The sequence below is a fragment of the Rhinolophus hipposideros genome (genome assembly GCF_964194185.1).
Source record: "Rhinolophus hipposideros genome assembly, chromosome: 26".
NCBI classification, from domain to species: Eukaryota; Metazoa; Chordata; class Mammalia; order Chiroptera; family Rhinolophidae; genus Rhinolophus; species Rhinolophus hipposideros.
The window spans coordinates 27,323,032-27,332,643 of record NC_138072.1 but is presented as its reverse complement, the minus strand read 5'-3'; the positions used below and the strand labels follow the sequence as shown (position 1 = coordinate 27,332,643).

General features: G+C 39.7%; 1 pseudogene across 1 annotated transcript; it reads right to left on the bottom strand.

Moving 5' to 3' along the window:
* Positions 1–594: 594 nt before the first annotated feature.
* Positions 595–1,981, bottom strand: LOC308493180 (elongation factor 1-alpha 1-like; annotated as a pseudogene). Its single transcript has one exon. The product of its transcript is annotated as an elongation factor 1-alpha 1-like (transcript).
* Positions 1,982–9,612: the final 7,631 nt, after the last annotated feature.

Genomic DNA, 9,612 nt, shown 5'->3' with positions numbered 1-9,612 from the left:
AGGCTTTTTGTAGATGCTCTTTATCAAGTTGAGGAAGTTCTCTCTATTCCCATTTTTCTGAGAGTATTTGTCATGAATAGGGTTAAATCTTGTCACATTCTTTTTCTGCATCAATTGAGTTAGTATTGGAAAGGGGCCACATATTAAACCTATCAAGCTCAGGAAACTGAAAATAACCACATAAGATGGCGTGAGCATAAAAAATTTCATAACTAAGTGGGCCATGGTGGGAAATCACATCTTTAGTTTTCTTCATAAAGTCAATCTGGGCCTGTAAATGGGCCTGTCTGTTGTCTTTTTTTTTTTCCTCATTAAACTTTGTTTTAATGGGTCTCAAAATTCTGTGACAGATTTTTGGTGAAGTTGTTTCCATTAAAAAGTACTGATTTTAAAAACTAATAACTTAAAAACTGCCACACACACAAAAAAAAATGGTCCACAAAACATTCTCCTTTCCTTCTGAAGGTTTTACGATGCATTGTAATCATTAACCAGTCTTTTACTATTACACTTAAATGGCCAATTGAGACAAACAGTTCTGAGACCGTTCTTCCACCATTGATTAAGACTGGGGTGGCAGGTATGGGATAATATTCATTTAGCCTTCTGAGCTTTCTGGGCAGACTTGGGGACCTTGCCAGCTCCAGCTGCTTTCTTGTCCACTGCTTTGATGACACCCACAGCAACTGTCTGTCTCATATCATGAACAGCAAAACGACCAAGAGGAGGGTAGTCAGAGAAGCTCTCAACACACATGGGCTTGCCAGGAACCATGTCAACGATGGCAGCATCACCAGATTTCAAAAACTTGGGGCCATCTTCCAGCTTTTTCCCTGAACGACGATCAATCTTCTCCTTCAGCTCAGCAAATTTGCAAGCAATGTGAGCTGTGTGACAATCAAGGACAGGTGCATATCCGGCACTGATTTGGCCTGGATGGTTCAGGATAATCACCTGAGCAGTGAAGCCAGCTGCCTCCATTGGTGGGTCATTTTTGCTGTCACCAGCCACATTGCCACAACGAACATCTTTGACAGACACGTTCTTGACGTTGAAGCCCACATTGTCTCCAGGAAGAGCTTCACTCAAAGCTTCATGGTGCATTTCAACAGACTTTACTTCAGTTGTAACACTGACTGGAGCAAAGGTGACCACCATGCTGGGATTGAGAACACCAGTCTCCACTCGGCCCACAGGGACAGGACCAATACCACCAATTTTGTAGACATCCTGGAGGGCAGACGCAAAGGCTTGTCAGTTGGACGAGTTGGTGGCAGGATGCAGTCCAGAGCTTCAAGCAGCGGGGTTCCACTGGCACTGCCATCTTTACGGGTGACTTTCCATCCCTTGAACCAAGGTGTGTTAGCACTTGGCTTCAGCATGTTGTCACCATTCCAACCAGAAATTGGCACAAATGCAACTGTGTCAGGGTTGTAGCCAATTTTCTTAATGTAGGTGCTGACTTCCTTAACAATTTCCTCGTATCTCTCTGGCTGTAAGGCGGCTCAGTGGAATCCATTTTGTTGACACCAACAATTAGTTGTTTCACACCCAGTGTGTAAGCCAGAAGGGCATGCTCACGGGTCTGCCCATTCTTGGAGAGACCTGCTTCGAATTCACCAACACCAGCAGCAACAATCAGGACAGCACAGTCAGCCTGAGATGTGCCTAGAATCATGTTTTTAATAAAGTCTCTGTGTCCTGGGGCATCGATGATGGTCACATAATACTTGCTGGTCTCAAATTGCCACAGGGAGATATCAATGGTGATCCCACGCTCGCATTCAGCTTTCAGTTTATCCAAGACCCAGGCATACTTGAAGGAGCCCTTTCCCATCTCAGCAGCCTCCTTCTCAAATTTTTCGATGGTTCTTTTGTCGATCCCACCACATTTGTAAATCAGATGACCAGTAGTGGTAGACTTGCCGGAATCTACGTGTCCAATGACAACGACGTTGATGTGTGTCTTTTCCTTTCCCATTTTGGGTTAGATTCAGCGGTGGTTTTCACTACACCTGTGTTCTGGCGGCAAACCCGTTGTGAAAAAGACCTGTTGTCTTTTTACACCTAAGATAACATCTTTGGGATGTCAGTGATCCTTTTACCAGACCAGAGCTGGAAACTGCAAAATCCCTTATTATTATGCTTATGTCCTGCTTACCATCTCTATGTGCTGTAAATGAGCGAACTATTAACTATCCTATACCACCCATGTAAAAGAAGTACCTGTCTCTCCAACTTACTTTTATCCAATCATAGACATTTCCCCACTTTGCTTTCTCCCACTTCCTTAATCTATCAGCAATGGATTTCATGTAATCGTCCTTCTTTTATTTTATGCATAAAATAAACTGCAAACCACCATTACGCAGAGTATTTTCTCAATCCACTGAGATTTTGCTTCCCGGCAACTGTCGTCAGTTTGGCTCAACTAACTCGTATAAGCTTTCTCTTAGGCTGGATATTTTTTTCTTTTTCTTTTCTTTCTTTTTTTTTTAATTTATTGGGGTGACAATTGTTAATGAAATTACATAATTTCAGGTGTACAATTCTGTATTACATCGTCTATAAATCCCATTGTGTGTTCATCACCCAGAGTCAGTTCTCCTTTCATCACCATATATTTGATCCCCCTTACCCTCGTCTCCCTCCCCCCACCCCCCTTACACTCTGGTAACCACTAAACTATTGTCTGTGTCTATGAGTTTTTCTTTCTCATTTGTTTGTCTTGTTCTTTTGTTGTTTTTGGTTTATATACCACATATCAGTGAAATCATAGGGTTCTCTGCTTTGTCTGTCTGACTTATTTCACTTAGCATTATACTCTCAAGATCCATCCATGTTGTCACAAATGTTCCTATATCATCTTTCCTTAACGCCGAATAGTATTCCATTGTGTATATATACCACAACTCCTTTATCCATTCATCTATCGAAGGACATTTTGGTTGTTTCCATGTCTTGGCCACCGTAAACAAAGCTGCAATGAACATTGGAGCACACGTGTCTTTATGTATAAATGATTTCAAATTCTTTGGGTAGATACCCAGGAGAGGGATTGCTGGGTCATATGGCCTATTTGTAATTTTTTGAGGAACCTCCACACTGCCTTCCATAACGGCTGCACCAGTCTGCATTCCCACCAACAGTGTATGAGGATTCCTTTTTCTCCACAGCCTCTCCAACACTTGTTACTATTTGTCTTGTTGATGGTAGCCATTCTAACTGGGGTGAGGTGGTATCTCATTGAGATTTTTATTTGCATTTCTCTGATGATTAGTGATGTTGAGCATTTTTTCATGGACTTTTTTTGTCGACAGTATAGACTTCACAGGTTTAGGTCACAGACCCCAACCAGACTGCCTTCACTTCGGGTGCCAGCCACAAATTCTGGGTTTCTCAGGCTACCTGAAATTCTGTCCAAATGGCACAAATTCAGGCCTTCTCTCTCCCACCTAGGGTTTGATAAATCACTAGAATGACTCACAAAACTCAGGAAGGCTCTACACTTACTGTTAGTTTTATTATAAAAGATAAAAATTAGAACCAGCCAAAAGAACACACCCAAAGGGCAAAGTCTGGGAGGGTTCCCACTACAGAGGTTCTGTGTTCTCTCCCCAGGGAATTGGGATGTCTCCGCCTCCTGGCGCCACCCAGGAAGCTCAACCAAATTTCCGTGCCCAGAGTTTTTACTGGGACTTTATTATGTAGTCTTGATGATTGAATCATTCACCAGATGATTGAACTCAATCTCCAGCCCCCTCCCCTCCCTGGACATTTGGAGGTTGGGTGGATACCCTGTACTTGAAAGGTCCGACCTCTAATGACACATTTGGTCTTTTTGTTTTAGCCAGTTTTATCCTGAAACCATCTAGGAGCCCACGTGAGTCACTGCATTAGCAAAGCTCAGGCGTGGCCTCAGGGGACCAACAAATAACAGACACTCATCACCGGGCAGTTCCAAGGACTTAGAAGCAACTTCCTAGAACCCAGAGGCAAAGAGGAGACAAATTCTTTATCATAGGAAATCCTGTGATTTTCTTTTAGCCAATTAATATGGTTATATCAATATTGATTGATTTTTGAATACTGAAATATCATTGCATCCCTAGAATAAAGCCCAAGTCAGCAAATATATATTGCTCAATTGTATTTGCTAATATTTTATTAAAAACTTTTGCTCCTATATTCATGAGGAATGTTAGTATGCAGTTTTCTTTTTTGTACTACCTTTGTTTGATTTTGAAGCTGGGTAATATTTGCTTCATAAAATGAATCCAGAAGCATCTCTTCCGCTTTTATTTTCTGGAAGAGATATTGTAAAATTGGTGTTAATTTTCTATAAACCGTTAGAATTCTCTACAGAAACCATATGTACCTAGAGATTTCTTCTTTAGAAGATTTTAAAAATTATGAATTCAATTTCTGTGATATTTATAGGGCCATTCAAATTATTTATTTCATATTGGATGAGTTGTGGTACTTTGTATTTTTTAGGAATTAGTCCATTTCATTAAGTGGTCAAATTTACAGAGTTGTTCACATCATTCCCTTACTATATTTCTGATGTCTGCAGGGCATGTAATGATATCACGTTTCATTCTTGATCCTGGTAATTTGTGTTTTTCTCTCTTTCTTTGCCAGTTTCTCAGAGATTTGTCAATTGTATTGATCTTTTCAAAGAACTAGCTCTTTGTTTCATTTATTTTCCTTATTATTTTTCTTTTTTTAATTTCATTGATTTCTGTTCTAATATTTGTTATTTTTCTTATGCTGGTTTTAGGTTTATTTTGCTCTTCTCTTTCCAGCTTTTTAAGGTGGGAACTTAGATTATTGATTTGAGATTGTTCTTCTTTACTAACGTATACATTTAGTGCTATAAATTTCCTTCTGGGCACTGAATTAGCTGTGTCCCACGAATTTTAATATATTGTACTTTCATTTTTTTAAATTTAGAAGTGTGTTGTTTAGTTTCCAAGTGTTTGGAGTTTTTCCTGTGATCTTTCTGTTATTAGTTTGAGCTCGTGGTGGTAAGAAAACACACTCTGTATGATTTCAGTTCTATTAAATTGTTTGAGGCTTGTTTTATGGCTCAGGATACAGTTCATCTTGGTATGTGTTCCAGGAACACCTGAGAAGAACATGCGTTCTGATGTTGCTAGATGGACCTGTTGGCCTGCAAATGCCAGGCTGATCCTCTTGACTGCTGCGTGGTTGAGTTCTTCAGTAATCTTGCTGATTTTCTGTCAAACTGCTCTAACAATTGTTGAGAGAGGGGTGTTGAAGTCTTCAATTGTAACTGTGGATTGTCAATTTCTCCTTTTAGTTCTATCAGTTTTTGCTTCACATATTTTGCAGCCCTGTTGTTTTGGTGCATTTACATTTAGAATCACCCTGTCTTCTTAATGGATTGACCTTTTCCTCATTAGACAATGTCCATCTCTGTCTCGGGTAACTTCATTTACTCTGCAGTCTACTTTATCTGACATTGATATAGCTACTCCTGCTTTCCTTTGATTAATTTTACATGATTATCTGTTTTCATTCTTTAATTTTCAAGCTGCCTTTATAGTTATACAGGCATATCTCATTTTATTGCACCTCACGGATATTGCATTTTTACAAATTGGTACTACCCTCCACCAGCAAAAAGATTACGACATGCTTTACTGTGAGATTTGCTTCATTCATGGCGGTGGTCTGGAACCGAACGTGTAATATCTCTGAGGCTGTGTGTTTTAGGAGTGAATTTCTTATAGGCATCTTATACTGGGTCATGTTTTTAATCCACTCTGTCAATTTCTGTCTTTAATGGGTATATTTAGACCATTTAAATGTAATGTAATTATTGATATGTTAAGGCTTAAATCTGCCATTTTATTTTTTGCTCAGCTGTTAAACATTATTTACAAAACTCAGTGGGGAGAAAAGCCTATTTTATGTCCCCATATTTTTTCTGACCATGTTCTTCCTTCCTTCTTTCCTTCCTTCCTTCTTTCCTTCCTTCCTTCTTTTCTTCTTTCCTTCCTTCCTTCCTTCCTTCCTTCCTTCCTTCCTTCCTTTGCTGTTTTCTTTCTGTCCAGAGAACTTTCTTTGGCCTTCCTTTTAGGGCAGGTGTACTGGTGACAAATTCTTAGTTTTCCTTTATCTGATAATGTCTTGATTTCCCCTTCAATCCTGAAGGCTGTTTTTGATGGTTATGTGATTCTAGTTTGACATTTATTTTTTTCATCATTTGAAAAATATTGTACCACTGCCTCCTGGCCTCCTTTATTTCTGATTAGAAATGTCTTGGTGTGGATTTCTTTGGATTTATCTGGTTTGGAGTTTCCTCAGCTTTTAGCCTTTGTTTCGCTGAGTGTTTCAGTCCTGCCCTCTTTTTCCTTCCAGGACTCCAGTGACAGGAATATTATGTATTTTATTATAATCCCATAAGCCCCTGAGGGTGTGTTCATTTTTTTTCCTATCTCTTTTTTCTTCTGTAAAGATCGAGTACTTTGTATTTTCTATCTTCCAGTTCACTGATTTTTCCCTCTGTGCCATTCTGCTTTGAGCCTATCCACCGAGTTTTACATTTTGTTTATTGTATTTTCAGTTTTAAAACATCCATTTGGTTCTTCTTTATATCTTCTGTTGCTGAAACTTTTAAAAAATTTGTTTCAAGCAAGTTCATAGTTACTCATTGAATCATTTAAAAATTTCTTAATTGTGATACGATACATATAACAAAATGTACTACTGTAACCATTATAGAGGCATAAGTACATTTACACCGTAATGCGTTATTATGGCACTTTATCGTGGCTGCTTTAAAATCTTTGTCAGGTCCTTCCTACATCCCTCATCTCAGTGTTAGCGTCTGTTGGTTGTCTTTTTCACATGAGTCTTCCTGGTTCTTGGTATGACAACTGATTTTCAATGGAAACCTACACCTTTTCCTGTTGTTATGAGACTGTGGACTTATTTAAACCTCCTGTTTTAAATGGCTTTCTCTGATAGCTCTGTGGCAGGGGAAGGGAGATCTCCCTCAGACCTGTTAGGTGGGGATGGAAGTCTGGCCTCCCTACGTGGCCACACTGAAACGGGGAGGAGGTTTCACACTGGCCAGTGTGGATGAGAGCCCAGCTCCTTACTTGATCTTCTTGTACACGATTCTTGAAAGGGTGTTGGACATTTGCTCAGCCTTTTGTGGTATGGGTGGGGGTGACATCACAGTTTATTTTCTGTGGGGTTTGGCTGGAGTAGTGTTAATTGTCTAAAAATTTTCTGTCTTGCTAGGCTGCCCTTTCCTTGCGCTTTCACTAGAGAGAGTGAGCTTCTGTTGTGACTCTTTGGGCCTGCACCCATTGTCATTTCCAGGTAACTGGCTTCTTAAGCCCCAATTATGGGTTTATAAGGCAAACAAACCAAAACCAATGAACAAACCTAGAGAATTCACCACTATGTCACTTGTTAGGTCCTGAAGTCCCTGGCCTGTTTTTCTTTCCTCTGAGAGTTTTTTTCTATGTGCTGTCTGGGCTTTTTGTTATACTTAGAAATAAGAGTGTAATGGGGTCGAGTTAATATTTCTAGGATGTCTGCTTACTTTTAAACATCTGCTCTGTCTAGCTTCAGATTTTGAGAAATTTCTTGAGGGAACACCTGGTAGTATGACAGGTCCACTTCTCTGTCCTTTCTTTCTCATTGAAATAGTTGGTCCCTCAAGTGTGCACAAAATATCCCAAAGCTCTGCTGAGCCTCTGGCCCCAGCAGCAGCTCTGCACAGGCAGAGCCTAGACTCTCAGCCCTTGGCCTGTGCTTGGAACCAGCAGGTGTCCAGGATCCGCATGGCTGCATGGCCAGCTCACTTCTTTGTGGTTCTTTCTGTTTGGGGATCTAGAACCCTCTAGTCTTCTTTGCTTTGGTGGCTCTCTGATGCATGGGAAAGTTTTTGAAAAGTTTTTTATCCAGCTTTTACAGTTATTTTGGCAGGAACATCAATCTGTCCCAATCATAACTGACAGTGGAAGTCTGTTTCTCAGAATTCATGTGACAGTGACAGTACTGTTCATGAGTGGCTTGATGTCAAAAGCGCCCTTCCCATTGACTGACATATTCCAAGTAGCAAAAGGATAGTGTCACAGAGAGTGGTGGAAAGTGTGGGCTCCTGAGTCAGAGGGCCTGGCTTTGAATGCTGGCTCTGTCACTTACTAACCTTGGGTAATTTTTTAGACTTCTGAAGTCTTGGTTTTCTCATCTATAACATAAGCATGATATAATATCCATCTTAGATCTCTGTTGTAAGGATTAAATGAGGTGACATGAGTAAAGGACTTAATGTGCTCCCTAGCACATCATAAATGAAGACAAAATTATTAGCTACTATTTAATACCAATGTTCTAAATGATAGGTTTATATCAGTCAATAGAATTTTATGTAACCCACAAATACCTGAATTTATTATTTACTTACTTATGACATGTATTTGTGATTTTTACTTAAACAGTAAAGTATTTCAGTTATCCGGCCTGCCTCTCTCCTTCTAGAACAGAATGGGATGAAATAGGTAGGACCTATAGTATGATACCACATAGTATCACAGTATCATGAACCATGTATGATACTATAATATGTGGACAATATCACAACTTCAAAACATTAGATAGAATGGAGGAGAGGAGGAACTCAATGGGTAGCCCACAGACTGTTATGATCGCGATGGAGACTTTTTGGGTAGGAGTAACAGGAGGGAGAGAAAATGGATTTTATCTGAAAGTTGTAGTTCTTTGCATTGTCTTTCTGACATTGATAGCTTTGTTCATAGAAAAAAACTGAATGATAAAGGTGAGGGCCACTACTTGGGAAAGATCTATAATGTTGGATAAAGCAGAGTCTCTTGATTTCTGTTTTGTTTTATTCTCTGTTTTATTGAGAATGGTGTTGAAAACAGGAAAGAGTAGAAGGATGATTAAGAGCAAACTAAATCCCAGGATAGGCAGGGATCCACAAAACAATGTAACTCAAGTGTCTGAATCTAGGATTAACCAAGTGAGCTGCACAGACCACAGGAAAGCAGCAGAGTGCAAGGGTAGGAGTTTGGTTTTGGTTTTAGACTGGCCTGGAAGTCCTGGCTCTGCCACATACCATTGGGAAAGGAAGCGTCTCTGGGCTTTATTTCTTTATCTCTGAAATGAAGGAAATCCGTGAACTCAAAATGATCATCGAGAGAGACAAAGAGAAAGAGAGAGATGCCCTCCATTTTCATTATTTGTTGTAACAAAGAATCTGAAGGTCATTAAAGGACAATCATCTTCACATCACACTGGCCCAAGCAGCTTCAGTGGATAAAGGCAAGCTCTACTTTGCAGAAGAATGCAGGCAATAATGGTTGCAGGATTGATAGAACTAGAAAATCATTGAAAATTCTAATGAAATTATTCTCCAGTAATGTTAACAGGGAAATGCTGGAAAGGGATAGATTGGTTATCTTGGCATTAATTTCCTTCTAAACTCCAAACTATGAGTGCTATGAAAATAGAGTACTTAATTTCAAGGGATGGTAATGTGCCCTTTGGAACATTCAGAAAAGAGTTCAAGTGACTTTGACCTTTGGTATCTTCGGGACACATTGT